At 34.2% G+C, this 16230-nt stretch overlaps 1 protein-coding gene across 1 annotated transcript in view; it reads right to left on the minus strand.

Moving 5' to 3' along the window:
* LOC126968643 (uncharacterized) overlaps positions 1 to 16230 on the minus strand; it is a 74264-nt gene that overhangs the window by 49594 nt on the left and 8440 nt on the right. The gene's annotated exons all lie outside the window — the stretch shown is intronic.

Consider the following 16230-nt stretch of genomic DNA (forward strand, 5'->3'; position numbering starts at 1 on the left):
AGTTCGACTGATTTAGGTAAATTTTGTTATCTTCCCTCATCAGCTTCATGCCAAGTACATGCTGAGCTGGCCCTAGATCAGTGATTTCGAATTCCTCCTGTAGTTCCTTCTTTATTTTATCCTTTCCTTGAAAATCTGGTGATGAAAATACAATCAAGTCGTCCACATACAACGCTATGATCATCATTGATCCATTTTCACACTTAAAGAATACGCATGGCTCAGAAGTCAAGCGGCAGAACTTTAATTTGTCACAGAGCACCTTAGTAATTTTATCGTACCAAGACTTGGAAGCTTGTTTAAGGCCGTACACAGCCTTGTCGAGCTTATATACCATATCTTCGCTCCCTTTAACCTTGAAACACTCTGGTTGCTCCATGTATACTGTTTCCTCAAGATCTCCATTGAGAAAAGCAGTTTTCACATCAAGATGTTCCAAATCCAAGTTGTATTCTGCTGCTAGAGCAAGAAGCATTCTTATTGTGGAGTACCTTACTACAGGTGAAAAAGTATCCTGGTAATCTATACCATATTTCTGGGTATAACCTTTGGCAACCAAACGAGCTTTAAATTTTATGAGCTCACCATTAGCACCATATTTCCTTTTAAAAATCCATTTACATTGAACGGGCTTATGGCCAGGTTTACGTTTTGTCAAAGTCCAACATTTGTTCTTAATGAATGAATTATACTCATCTGTCATTGCCCTCCGCCAACTGTCTGAATCCGGTCCCTTCAGTGCTTCGGTTGCAGTCTGCGGATCATCAGGGTAACCATCAGCCAGTGCCACAAAATTAGCAATTAGGCAGGACCCATCAGCTTCTTCGTAGGAGGTGTCTTCCTGCTCTGCTTGAGCCAGCGTGTCATCTCCTGGAACGTAAGTATAATCCAAACAGTTCTCCGTTTCAGAACTTGTGTTATCGCTCTCAGAATCATACAGTGTGATCATGCTGATCCTCTGTTCCTCTCTCTGTGATAATCTCATGTCATCAGATTGATCAGAACTCACAGTGGATGATTCTGATTGCTGAATTTCATTAGAAATCAGACTGTTGATGTCAACAATAGGATGTTGCTTGAAACTATCATCATGTGACATGTCTTTGTTCCAAAATTTATTTTCTATGAACACAACATTGCGAGAATTGACACAGTTTCTGTGGTTCTCAGTATCTATTAGTCGGTAGCCTTTCGACTCTTCATTGTATCCCACAAAAATATATGGTTTGCTTTTAGGATCAAGTTTCCTCCTATTCTTTACCATAGAATAAGCTACACAACCAAAAATTCTTAAATGGTTTAGATTTACCTTCTTGTTTGTCCACTTCTCCTCGGGGGTTTCACCAGGAACGGCCTTGGTAGGACTGCGGTTCTTTAAGTAGACTGCTGTGTTCACTGCCTCTGCCCAGAATTTCTTTTCCAGTCCAGCGTCACGCAGCATGCATCTAACCTTCTCCATCACCGTCCTATTGGCCCGTTCCGCGACGCCATTTTGTTGTGGGCAGTCGGGGATGGTCTTCTGGTGTTTGATCCCGCAGGTCTTTAGGTATTCCTTAAATTTAGAACTCATATATTCTCCGCCTCTATCACTTCTAAGAACTTTTAACTTCTTCCCAGTTTCATTCTCCACAAGGGCTTTGAATTTTTTGAAATTAGCAAAAGTTTCATTTTTTGATTTCAAAAAATAGACAAACTGCTTTCTTGTGTAGTCATCGATGAAACTAAGTATGTACCTAGCACCACTTATAGAGGGAACCTGTATGGGACCACATAAGTCTGTATGTATTAAACCCAGCACTTCTGTCGCTCTACTACTTGATTTCTTAGGAAAAGGGAGTCTACTTTGCTTTCCTTCAACACAAGACACACATTGCTGAAAATCAGAAGTATTAAAATGAACGCCAATTGCCATACCTTTTTGCAAAAGTTGCATACTTCTTAGATTAAGGTGACCGAGCCGCTTGTGCCACACTTCCTGGGATTTCAAGTCTGCCGCAGCTGATGCCATCATACTGCACTCCTGTTCCTCTGCAGTACAAACGCTATCAGACACAGTATCTAGCTGATAGACACCATTGACATGGGTACCTGTAGCTAAAATCTCGTTATTATCATAGATAGTACATGATGTACTATCAAAAGTAACAATATAACCTTTTTTGGTCATGGCACTGACTGACAACAAATTAGTACTTAAATTAGGAACATAATAAGTATCACTTATTGTCCTTACACAGTCTTTCAGCTGCACTTTTACTTGACCTAACCCCGCAGTGGATAGCTTTGCACCGTTTGCAATGCACACATCCACTGTTTTTTTCGGATCACATCCTACCATCACTTTTGCACTGTTACACATATGATTAGTGGCTCCGGAATCAATGTACCACTTGTTACTATTCACATTCACAGAGAGAGCCGTCACAAGCGCCTTGTTTTTAACAGGAACCTTCTTCTGCGAGCTCCTCGGTGGATGCCTCGTTCCCAGGCTGCTACTGTAGTTGCTTGCAGTTGCAATCTTTCTCTCCGGACAGTTCCGAGAAAGGTGTCCTTTGCCGTTGCACTTAAAACATTTGAATTGTTTCTGTGTGTGTGTGGTGACTAAGGCTGTACCACCTTCGTTCTTGTCTTCACGCCTTTGTACCTCTTGTAATAGTTTAGAGGAGATGGTATCGGTCGTCAACTTGGAACTAGAATTCTCAATTGCCATGATGAGCGGGTCGTAGTCTTCTGTGAGTCCACTCAACATTATCACTGCAACAAATTCATCATCCAGAGGTGATTCTATTTCCTCCAGTTGGTGAGAAATCTCCTTAATTTTGTGTAGGTATGACTCCATCGAGGGATTTTCACTCAACTTGGTGCTGAAAAGACTCCGCAGCAGGCCCAATCTTCTGCTCAGACCACGTCCTTCATAAGCCTTTTTCAGTATGTTCCACGCCTCAAACGCGGTTTTGGCAGAACGGATGTACGGTATTACCGTCGGTGCCACAGAGAGCGCGATCCTCGCCAGCGCTTTCTCACCTTTATTTTTGTCGCTTTCGTTATTGGTTTCAACGAAGTCCCACAATTCCTCGTGAATTAATAGCATGCGCATAGTAAACTTCCAAGTGGAGTAGTTTTCTGCCCCTTTTAGTTTCTCCATACCTTGTGCAAGCGGGGACGCCATGTTGTTCACCGAAGCAACGAAGTAACGCGTGCGTGATGAAAAATTGGTACGCGTAATCTCGCCGAAATAAATATTTTTTCCTATTCTCCCAACCACGCTCTGCTACCATGTTAGGAAAAATGATAAGAATAAAAACACTGCGATGAGATTACACTTGATTTTAATACTATGAGCGATAACAAACAAGACAAGTACGTACATTACCAATGACCATTAGCAGAGAACAGGAAGTTAAAGGGCTGACGTCTATTTGACATTACATATGTCACACTGAGCACAGACAAAATAAACTTTTAGGTTGCGTTTACATTTAAGCAATAGCTTCAACAGGTAATCCGCGGGTTTTCTTCAATTAGCCGCTTAACAGTAACCTCAATATTTTCGTTGACGCCGGTTGAAGGCCGCCCTTCACGAAATTCGTCATGTAAAGAAACCCGACCTCTCTCAAATTCAGCAAACCATCGCCTCACTGTGCTCAAGCAAGGTGCTCCTCTCCCAAAAGCATTTTAAAGACGAGCGGCACTATCTTGCGGAGAGAGAGAACTTTGAAAATCATAATCGCTCTAAAATCGATCGAAATAGCGGGGATTCGAATAACCTACTTTTTTTTTACGGCACGCGACGTTGTGGGAGTGTGGAGCCCGCGTAAATGAAAATGTTTTTTTTTGAAATTCATACAGATACTACGCATCGACCTATAAGAATGTGGCTGTATGGTGAAATTCTTTGCGCATGAAGGGATAAAAAAAACATAGGAGTGTTGTTATGAAATTCAGTACAACATTACAACACTCTTTTGGATGATGTAATGGTTATTAGAACATTGGGTGTTTTAATGTTGGCAATAAGCTAACTGTTTCAGAATCTTTAATAGAGAATTTAAAGCATGGGTGTAGATAAAAGCATGTAAATCGCCCAATACAATACTTACTTACTCGACAAGAACAAGGACAACTTCAAAAAGAACACTACAAAAACTTTGGATACTTATTAATAATAACTTTCAGGAGTGCTGATGGATCGGATACTGAATGCTGCAACTGGTATTATAAATGGTGAAGAGCTGCCAAAGCTGTGGTTGTTTTCGGGACATGAAAATAACGTGGGAGCGTTCATGTCTGCAATTAGGGTATTCTATGTTCACCAGCCCCAGTATGGTTCGACAGTATCGCTGGAGTTAAGAAAAGATTTAGTCACTGGACGAAATAGTTTTTTGGTAATGTGGCGCGTTGTTTTAATACAATAAGTTGAATGTTGCTCCAGAGTTTAACCAATATTAAAACTTTGTGGTTATTTTACTTGGCGAAATTTTTGTGGACAACATTTGTATGCAACGTTATTTTTTAGTGATTTAAGATTTTTATACAACATATAATAATATCGATAAAGGTTAACAGTTCAGTGGTTTATCAATTCGCAATCATAATTTGTCGTTTCCCGACTTCAGCACTTTTAAACACGAAAAATCTATCAATAGTTTGGCAACAAGTACAATTTTTTAATTTCTATAATTTTGTTGTGTTATCTTCTCATACTTTTACGTTACTATGGTGGTAGATGTATGGCAGAATTCTGTATAAAACAGACTATTCTTCATAACACTCGTTTCAGAAATATTCCTCCACAATTATGGAACCGCTCATAAAAATCGTTTATAATGACGCCAATGACGATGAAAATCGCTCTAAAATCTTTTCGACTTAATTCCATTTTTGTTGCGTACGAAGAACATTGATGTGTGATAAAAAACAATTGACAAATGATTTCCCGCCAATTGTTTTTTTACTACTAAGAAGGTTGCAATGTTTCAAAAGATATAACATTTGAAATTTAAATAGTTCCGATTAGCTAGAAATGCAAAACTTTTAGTGTGCCCCATGTAACGTTGTTTAAAATTATGAATTCAGTGTAACTTGTGAAAGAATTAACTCCTATTTATATTATTACTATATATAAGTGTGCATGTTATGTAAAGAGTGTAATTTGTTAGTGTACCCAATAACTAAATAAATATTTTCAGAATTTTATTTAAGTAAACTGTATATTTATTTCTTTAAACAGAGTCTGTAAAGAGTCTTGACTTCTAAGACCGCAACACGAACATCTCTTTTATGTTAAATTGAGTGCGATGAAGGTTTCTTCCTTGCTGGGAATTGGGAACTTTGCATATTTTTGTGCGTGTTAATTACATGTACTATTTTGATGTATATCCCGGATGGTAACAAGCTTCACAGTTTTATTAAAGTACCTGGACGAGCCTTTTTCGTATTTTTAAGAATGTACAAAACAAAACAAAAAACCTATAGGACATCTGGATTCGAACCGGGGTCTTCTACTTTCCGGAAATGTCTCATCGGAGCTATTATAGTCTTGTATAAAGTGGCGAAATTAACCTTTGTATTCTAATGTTATTGTAGTTGTTTCTCATAAACAATAAATACCTAACATAAATATCTAGCTAGGTTTCAATTTAAAAATAAGCGGATAAAACTACATCTTTTTAAATTGAAACCTAGCTAGATCGATTTATCGCCCCCGAAATCCCCAAATATATAAAATTTTATGAAAATTATTGGAGCCGTTTCCGAGATTCAGATTATATATATACAAGAATTGCTCGTTTAAAGATATATGATTAAATAACAACTGTCAGCGATTTCAATTTTTAAGCTATTCTTACGTTGCACATAAACCTACAGTACTAAATCTGGCCTGTTCTCTTGCCTTGCCTAGTAGCAACGGCTCTATCTAGACTAACTATCACAAATAAATTATCTAAGTATGTAGTATTAGAGCGTCGGTGCCACAAAAGGTAACGCTGTTTGTTTTGAACTTTGTATGTTTTACTACTTGTTGATTCCATGTTCCATTTTGATGTATATTCCGGATGGTAACAACCTCCCCAGTTTTATTAAATTAAACCACGAAAACCTAAGATTTGTGATTGATTTCTTTTGTTGGGCGATGTATATGCTTCTACAATATGATCCCAGAAAATGTACAAAACAAATGTGTTACGAAATTTAAAATAATTGTTAAAGAACGTTTATGTGGGAAAGGTTACTATAGCATAAACGATTTTCTTAATGACACCACAGACTATCGAAATAAAGCGAACATCCTCAGGCTTTTTAATTATAAATATTTATTATACGATATCACATAGTAATTCATATTTTTATATAAAAAAAAGCCCGCTGAGTTTCTTGCGCCCATTCTTCTCAGGTCTGGGGCAGTCTTTTTTGAATGGGTGGTAGTTTTTGACGTTCAATAATTAGTGATTTTGAATCCTATTTTGAATAAAAGTATTTGAATTTGAATTTATTAGCTTTATGAATATTATCAAATCTGTTTCGAGTGGCCATATAGCCCAGTGGCTAGTCACCCTGCCTACTAAGCTAGATGTCCCGGGTTCGAATCCCCGAATGCCAATAATATTTATAATTAAGATGAATATGGATATTTATATGTATTTATGTATGTTTAAGTAAGTATATCATATTAAATATATCGTTGTCTTGTAACCATAGCACAAGCTAGGAATATTTTAAAGCAAGATTATTTGTGTAAAAGTGTGTCAATATTATTATTATTATCTGATTTCTATATTATTAGAAATAGCAGCAAACATAATGCATTAAAATTTTTAATAAAATCTTTATATTTTTAGATATTGCTTTTGATTTTGGTTTTAATAGTGATTTTCATTCATTCTAGTAGGCTTCATAAGATACATAATAGCTTTAAGGGTAAATGTATACACTTTTATAATAAAGTCCCAGCCACTGTTCAGGCATTATCTATAAATAAATTTAAATGATTAATTAAAAAATGGCTCTGTCGTAAATCTTATTACTCCACAGCTGAATATCTACTTAGATTGCTATCACATAGATTATATTGATAGATTATACATTAGATTGATATCACTTGATCGGACAGCCTGGGACTAGATTATGTTTGTTTTATAGCGATAGAAATGACTACAATATTGTATATTAATATTGAAAAGAGCGCAAAAAAAAAGAATGTTGGGAGAGTTTCTTGCGCCGCTTCTTCTCTCTCAGAGCGCAATTTGTTTCCAAAGCGGTAGTAGTATCTAGTATATTAAAAATGACATCAAAAATAATTCTTCAATTTTGAGAAAATAAAAATGCCTTTATGCTTTTATAAAACAGCGGATTAGAGTAGTACCATAAATTTTGGAAAGTTATTTCGTCTTTTTTGAGAATCCACAAGAAAATTGGCTCGGCGATAACGTAATGCTCGTTTCAGTACAATAATTCAGAATAGGATTAAGGGACCTGTATGTCAATCTGACGCGGCCCGACGTGACGTAGTCTCAGGTAGAAATCAATACTTACAACTTTTGGTAAAAATGGGTGGAAATATATTCGGACAAATTTCAGCAGCGGGAGGCTCCTTTGCACCGGATGCCGGCTAGATTATGGGTACCACAAAGGCGCCTAATTCTGCCGTGAAGCAGTAATGTGTAAGCATTACTTGTGTTTCGGTTTGAAGGGCGCTGTAACTAGTGAAATTACTGGGCAAATGAGACTTGACATCTTATGTCTCAAGGTATCGAGCGCAGTTGTAGTGCCGCTCAGAATTTTTGGCTTTTTCAATCATATTCAACGTCACTGCATTGTAATGGGCAGGGCGTATCAATTACCATCGCTGTTCTGGTACCCATAATCTAGCCGGCATCCTGTGCAAAATATTTTCTGATTTCGAGAGATTTTGTCCTCTAAATATTTAAAAAATAAATATGATATTACTTCACTTCATTGTATAAATGAAGCAACTGAAACAGTAAAAAAAATTATAGAAGATATAAATATCGTATCACAGTCGATATTTATAAAGAGATCGTGGTTTGCAGCGAAACTAATAAAAATATGTGTTGTTCTTGGTACGTGTGGAAATTTTCAAGTAAATTGGACGTCTTGAAGTGGATGAAAATCACGTCCTAAGATTCCGTTATATGAATAAGATGCAATACAAGTGTATAAAAATTGAGAATATTTTATAAATGCTTGTTCTTTCCCACACAATTGTTCTTGCAAAAAGTTAAATATACCTACTTATTCCAGAATAATATGGCCAGCCATAAATACTGTTACAATTAAAAATACTCAAAATATTACATTTGAATTTGGAATGTGTCATTTTTATATGATTGTTCATTGAGTTTTTTCAATATGGCGCCAATACATTGTACAATATTTTGCAATATTAAAATGGAGTGGGGTGATAAAGAAAGCCGAATCGCTGTGATTGCATTACACAATGTAGGTATCGAGCCCAATGCAATTTTTAAAACTCTCCATACGCTTGGTATTAATTTTACTTTTACTAATAATTTGTGTTCCCGGCCATTAATAGGTACAATGAGACCTCCTCTGTTTGTGACGAGATCTGGCCCTGGCAATGGAAACCACTTCAAATAAGCTTTTTATATTTTAAATTGTTTTATGTATTAAACTTACACATTGTAAAAGTAATAAATGTTATTTGCAATAGAAAATTTCTTTTTTTTCTATGTATCATTATTTATGACAAGACTAGGTATATATTATTATTCAATGAATGACACATAATTTGGTCATTTTTTATAATAAATATATATTTTTTAAAATGTTCCGGTCGTTTTTTATTTTTCATTTCTCATACTCGGAAAGTAATGTTGTTTTGAACTGATTATTGGGTGGAAAATGCTGCTTCCCTCCATAGAGAGGTAAAAACTCAAATAAATTACTTCCCACCTAAGGGCCGGAAAGAACTTTAAAAATAGAACTGCTTTCAGCTATGAAGAGTTTTATGTAAAAAAACTAAATTAAAGAAACGCCATGTGTCTTTCTAAACAGCCAGTGTGAACTTAGCGCAAACTTCTTTGAACGGAATAAGCCGCAACAATTTCATGGTGAGTTCCATATTTAAAATTTAAAAAGTCGACATAAATTTGCGGGATACTGATCTGTAATGTATCTGTGACAGAATTCAAAATATAGGTAATAATCTTTTATGCTAAGATTTGAATATTAAAAATGAGTTCTAGCGATTGTGAAATGTTAACACCAGATTCAATTAGAGACGAGGCAAATTGTGTTATTGAAAATCTTTTGGCAGGAATCTCTAAAGAAATATATATAAATTGATGACATACAATGATTTTATGAAGTGGCGAGTAGAGAAGAATATAAAATCGTTTTCCGAAAGTGTATTTGTTACATATTTTAATGGCCTGTGTAGCAAACTACAGCCTTCTACGCTATGGAGCATTGAATGGATCTATGGAGCATTGAATGAATCTATGGAGTATTGAATATCGATTCAATACACAATGTAAATTTGAAAAAATTCCATAATTTAACATCATTTTTGAAAAGACAGTCTCAGGGTTTCAAGAGTAGGAAATCTAAGGTTTTCATGAGGGGTCATGAAGTGGGTTTTTTTTTAAATGATGCTCCTGACGAGATATATTTGGCAGTGAAGGTAAGTTTCCCTAAGTATTTATGTATTTATTTAACATAAAAATGAACGTATTTATTAGAAAAATACTAAAAAATTACGTGTTTCACATGTGGTATTGATACTTTATTAATTAAATTTTTATTAAATTAAATTTAAATTTCTTTTATTTCAAAGATTACATATACATTTTTTAGTGGTTGAGACTTCCCAGTAAGTTGTCTTAGGACAGTTGTATTGGGAATATCTCGCAACTTCCTTAAAAAACTATATATACTCGTTAAACGGCTCTTGCAGAAGCAGTGAACTCACAAATTTGACAATTAAGGACATTGAAAGTCAAGGCCAATTATTACTAGTAAAACTGACTAAAACAAAAACAAATATTGAGCGCTCGTTTGTAGTAAAAGAAGAGTTTGCACAAATAGTAAAGAAATATCAAAAAATGAGACCTAGTGATGTAAAAACGGACCGTTTTTTCATAACTATCAGAAGGGAAAATGCTATAAACAAGTGATCGGTAAAAATAAAATCTCAGGTATGCCGAAGTAGATAGCAACATATTTTAATTTACCAAACTGTGAGCAGTATCCGGACATTGTTATAGACGAACGTCAGCAACACTTTTAGCCGATGCTGGGGCAAACATGACAACGTTAAAAAGACATGGAGGCTGGAAATCCAGCACAGTCGCCGAAGGCTACATTGAAGATTCAGTCCAAAATAAAACTAATATTTCAACCAAATTAACTGAAACTATAAAAATACGCCCTAATCCGCCGACAACTTTCAGGGAGTACCCGCCATGGAATCCATCGTCTGATGAAACACCAGAGTCTCCCACTTTTACAGATATCCAGAACGGCCAAATTTGTCATAATATTATATCAAAGAGCATAAACATTCCAAACCAAAATGTAACTTTTAATTTCACGAATTGTCCTAATTTGACAATAAAATTTAAATAGGTGTTATTAATATTATTATATATTATTAATAAATAGTTTAGATGAACAACGAGTTTTATATTCCTCATATTCAAAATGAAAAGTACAGTGTTTAACACGGGTAAAAGAATCATTTCCTACTCGGACTATAGCCTAGTCTAAATACCTCGGGAAATGATTCTTTCGACCCTCGGTTAACAATCTACTATTTCCTTTCATTTTTGGTATATTCTCTTCCGTTTCTAATGGGTTTCATCCTACTATTATTTTTGTCACTTTTTATAATTTTCAAAGGCTTGAGCACTGGTCTACTAAGCTTACGCGTGTAAACGAGTTAAAAGATTCAGTTAAAACTTATTATCCCGTAGCACGAATTATGAGGTAAAAAATATTGTAATTGATAGAGCTTTGGTCCACGATTATAATGCTACATACAATAAACAACGCACGACTCGAGCGTAGCGGGCCGTGGCAGCGGCCCAGCAGTGCCAGAATCGAATTCTAGGCGTTTCCCTTTCTTTCCTCCCCATAAAAATGTCCCGATCCTTAAAAATGTCATAATTTGAGGTTAGATTATAATACTTATAATGCTTTTTTCTCTGGAATGATGCATTACCTTGTAATAAGAGTGGTATCATTATAATCGTGGACTAAAGCCATACAATTTTTATCTAATAATTGCCACGAGATACTAAGTCCAACCCACAGATTCAATTAGGATTTCCCCAATACAAACCAAACGCAGCTAAAACCTAAGCGCGCTTAAATGCTGACCGCCGAGTTTATGCCGTTGAACATATTTGATCGCATTCAAGAGCTGTCACTGTCATTATCGTAATAGAAACATTACAACAATTTGATTTTATTGATACTGACCGATGACAGTTTTGACAGCTATTTGATACATTCTATTGTGTATGACATGTAAACTGAGTTTACGTCAACACTTTCAAAAGGTATTGGTGAAATCGCTTTGTGTTAAATCGAGATCAAGACGTATATTTCAAATCGTTTACCTAAAACTGAATTAAACTCAGTTTGAAGTGTCATTGGTGTATCGGATCTTAATAATATATACATCTTCATGTAGTCTATGGTCTCCCAACATGACACTATTTATGACCCCGTTGCTCGGGGAGTTTACGTGTGAAGCCTCACAGTTAAATCACCTGTATAGGCCTACTGTAATGGGTTTCAGGTCCCAATTCAACGTTACATAATGCGAAAACGGCTATATGTGTCACCTAACCGTAAGTGATCACCGCAGCGCAACTACATCAGAGAACGAACAGGTGTGAATAATAATAAAAACAATCAATGATGCATTATAAGCGGGGCTTACCTTCAATTAAACCTTATCTCGTCCCGTGGCGACTAATAAAAAATAAAATACAAATAATGCCTTTTTTATGACAAAAAGGGACTAGACGAGCAGCTGATGGTAATTGACACGCCTTGCCAATAACAATACTATGCCGCTCAGGATTCTTGAAAAACCCAAAAATTCTGAGCGGACACCCCAATTGCGCTCGTCACCCTGATAAGATGAATAAGATGTTAAGTCTTATTTGTCCAGTAATTTCACTAGCTACGGCGCCCTTCAGACCGAAACACAATAATGCGTACACATTACTGCTTAACGGTAGAATTGGCGCCGTTGTGGTACCCATAATCTAGCCGGCATCCTTTGCAAAGGAGTCTTCCACTGGTAAAAACAACCTAAAATATTTACTTTCATTCGACCGGTACAATCTATTAAAAGAGATGCAAATTCGTCCGCCACCTGAACCAGGATACATTAAGGTAACTCCCGCAGGATGAATAAAATTAACCAAATTTGCTATCCATGGCGCTGACGGGTAGAGAGGGCGGTACCTTTGTTTTTCAACGAATAAAGACACATCGAATTAAAAGTTTTTTTTTTATCTAACTTTACAATTATTTTGTTGAAAATAATAGCTGCCCTTAATATTTATGAATGTACATAGAAACATATTTAATATCAATTTTTTTCATTTATTTACTCAGACTCAAATAGTCACATCTTATATCTTTAAACGAGCAATTCTTGTATATATATAATCTGAATCTCGGAAACGGCTCCAACGATTTCAATGAAATTTAGTATATAGGTAGTTTCGGGGGCGAGAAATCGATCCAGCTAGGTTTCTAAAAAAAATGTAGTTTTATCCGTGTTTTAATGAGAAACTGCTACATTAATATTAGAATACAAAGGTAAATTTCGCCACTCTATATAAGACTATAACAGCTCGGATGGGACATTGGATGATCCCGAAATCAGAATACCCGGGTTCGAATCCAGATGTCCTATTATTTTTTTTTTATTTCAAGTTTTGTACATTCTTAAAAATCCGAGCAAGGCTCGGTCGTCCGAATATTATATTATATTATATATAACTATATTAACACAGAAACACATTTTAACAGTAGACGTACAGTTTCCTACGTTTATAGAAACGAAATACATAATTGATTATTTAAACTAAATAGTCTACTATACTCTATTTTATTAAATAAAAAAAAATGCTTCACCTGAACACTAATCAATATAATATTAGATAAATTATTAGAAAAAGGATTGGTCTCCGCTGCGCTCCAACTAGATACCGAAGTCGTAGTCTCAAAGTGCTGCTACGAATACTACTCCCAAGTGGGCGTACTCTAGCTAGTCTCGAACAATATGTGACGTTGACGTGCCACATGTCCTGTTAAACTTTTCTAATAATTCAAACTAAAATGCCGGGTTGCGTAGTAAAACTTTGTGAAAATAATACAACAAGATATAAGAAAGACACTGTCATCACATATCATCAGTAATTATTTAGTATTTTATTAATTTTTGTAAAACTAATAATTCAAACTAAAATGCCGGGTTGCGTAGTAAAACTTTGTGAAAATAATACAACAAGATATAAGAAAGACACTGTCATCACATATCATCAGTAATTATTTAGTATTTTATTAATTTTTGTAAAACTAATAATTCAAACTAAAATGCCGGGTTGCGTAGTAAAACTTTGTGAAAATAATACAACAAGATATAAGAAAGACACTGTCATCACATATCATCAGTAATTATTTAGTATTTTATTAATTTTTGTAAAACTAATAATTCAAACTAAAATGCCGGGTTGCGTAGTAAAATTTTGTGAAAATAATACAACAAGATATAAGAAAGACACTGTCATCACATATCATCAGTAATTATTTAGTATTTTATTAATTTTTGTAAAACTAATAATTCAAACTAAAATGCCGGGTTGCGTAGTAAAATTTTGTGAAAATAATACAACAAGATATAAGAAAGACACTGTCATCACATATCATCAGTAATTATTTAGTATTTTATTAATTTTTGTAAAACTAATAATTCAAACTAAAATGCCGGGTTGCGTAGTAAAACTTTGTGAAAATAATACAACAAGATATAAGAAAGACACTGTCATCACATATCATCAGTAATTATTTAGTATTTTATTAATTTTTGTAAAACTAATAATTCAAACTAAAATGCCGGGTTGCGTAGTAAAATTTTGTGAAAATAATACAACAAGATATAAGAAAGACACTGTCATCACATATCATCAGTAATTATTTAGTATTTTATTAATTTTTGTAAAACTAATAATTCAAACTAAAATGCCGGGTTGCGTAGTAAAATTTTGTGAAAATAATACAACAAGATATAAGAAAGACACTGTCATCACATATCATCAGTAATTATTTAGTATTTTATTAATTTTTGTAAAACTAATAATTCAAACTAAAATGCCGGGTTGCGTAGTAAAACTTTGTGAAAATAATACAACAAGATATAAGAAAGACACTGTCATCACATATCATCAGTAATTATTTAGTATTTTATTAATTTTTGTAAAACTAATAATTCAAACTAAAATGCCGGGTTGCGTAGTAAAACTTTGTGAAAATAATACAACAAGATATAAGAAAGACACTGTCATCACATATCATCAGTAATTATTTAGTATTTTATTAATTTTTGTAAAACTAATAATTCAAACTAAAATGCCGGGTTGCGTAGTAAAATTTTGTGAAAATAATACAACAAGATATAAGAAAGACACTGTCATCACATATCATCAGTAATTATTTAGTATTTTATTAATTTTTGTAAAACTAATAATTCAAACTAAAATGCCGGGTTGCGTAGTAAAATTTTGTGAAAATAATACAACAAGATATAAGAAAGACACTGTCATCACATATCATCAGTAAGTATTTTCTATTTTATTAATTTCAATCTGAAATAACACGAAGCGTATGTTACAAAAATTGAAAGTTACCACTGAGTGTCAAGATGCCACGCACACAAGCATCTAATAGATGTTGTTCTTAGGTAGTGCGGTGTCTAAGGATAAATTACATTAAATTTAAAATGCTATTTGAGTTTAGCATTAAATTACAAACAAGACATATTCCTGATATATATATGGCTCTAGCAGGCGCGGTAACTGCTAACCAGAGACAAATGCCTCGAGCCTACATTCCCTTTACGCAGCTGATAAATAACTGCGGTAGCTTGACATTCTGTGAAATGGTAGGTTTAATTTTAAGAAGAACTTTTATGTAACGCTAACGTTCGTGCTATATATCAGCTTGGTTATAGACAGTCTCTCAAAGAAAAATTTAAAAAAATAAATATTTTGACTGTTCATTGTCAGTACATTTATGAAAATTTAATATACGTTCACAAAAATCGTCACCTTTTTGCTCTTAATAGTGATTTTCATTATTATAACACTAGAAATAAGGGATTGCTTGTAACTAATTCTAGTAGGCTTCATAAGATACATAATAGCTTTAAGGGTAAATGTATACACTTTTCTAATAAAGTCCCAGCCACTGTTCAGGCATTATCTATAAATAAATTTAGATGTTTTATAAAAAATGGCTCTGTCATAATTCCTATTACTCCACAGATGAATATCTCAGTGATCGGACAGCCTGGGAGTAGATTATGATTATTTTATAGCGATAGAAATGACTGCTCAATATTGTATATTTTTATTGAAAACAGCGTAAAAGAAGAATGCTGGGAGAGTTTATTGCGCCGCTTCTTCTCTCTCAGAGCGCCATTTGTTTCCGAAGCAGTAGTAGTATCTAGTATATTAGAAATGACATCAAACAGAATATTTTTCTGACGGAAGTAACGTTAGTACTTCCGGCAGAAAAAGTCAATTGAAACTATTTTTAACCATTATAATTGGTTTAAAAAAATATTTTCAAATTGCTCAGTAATATTTTCTGAAAATCTCCAAGTGTATTTGTTTATTTAAGACTACTTTTGTAATAAGTAATAAATAAAAGTTGTCAGTCTGACGTTTGCGACATTCGTTGATTTTTCTTCGTCCATTGGACAGGCAAAAGGTTCGAGCCCATACAGCCATATTCTATATAAATAATATATAATATTCTTTAATAATCAATAACAACGTTATATTAATATGTGTTATAATAATAATTTAATTTTCAATTTCTTATTATTTTTATTAAATTATCTATTAATAACACGGCTTTAAATAGAGTAAGTATATAATGGGACAAACAAGGGCAAACGAAAATAACATATTTTGTCTATGAGCAAAAATAAGTATGATTAAG

Source organism: Leptidea sinapis, chromosome 16 (assembly GCF_905404315.1).
Source record: "Leptidea sinapis chromosome 16, ilLepSina1.1, whole genome shotgun sequence".
Lineage (NCBI taxonomy): Eukaryota > Metazoa > Arthropoda > Insecta > Lepidoptera > Pieridae > Leptidea > Leptidea sinapis.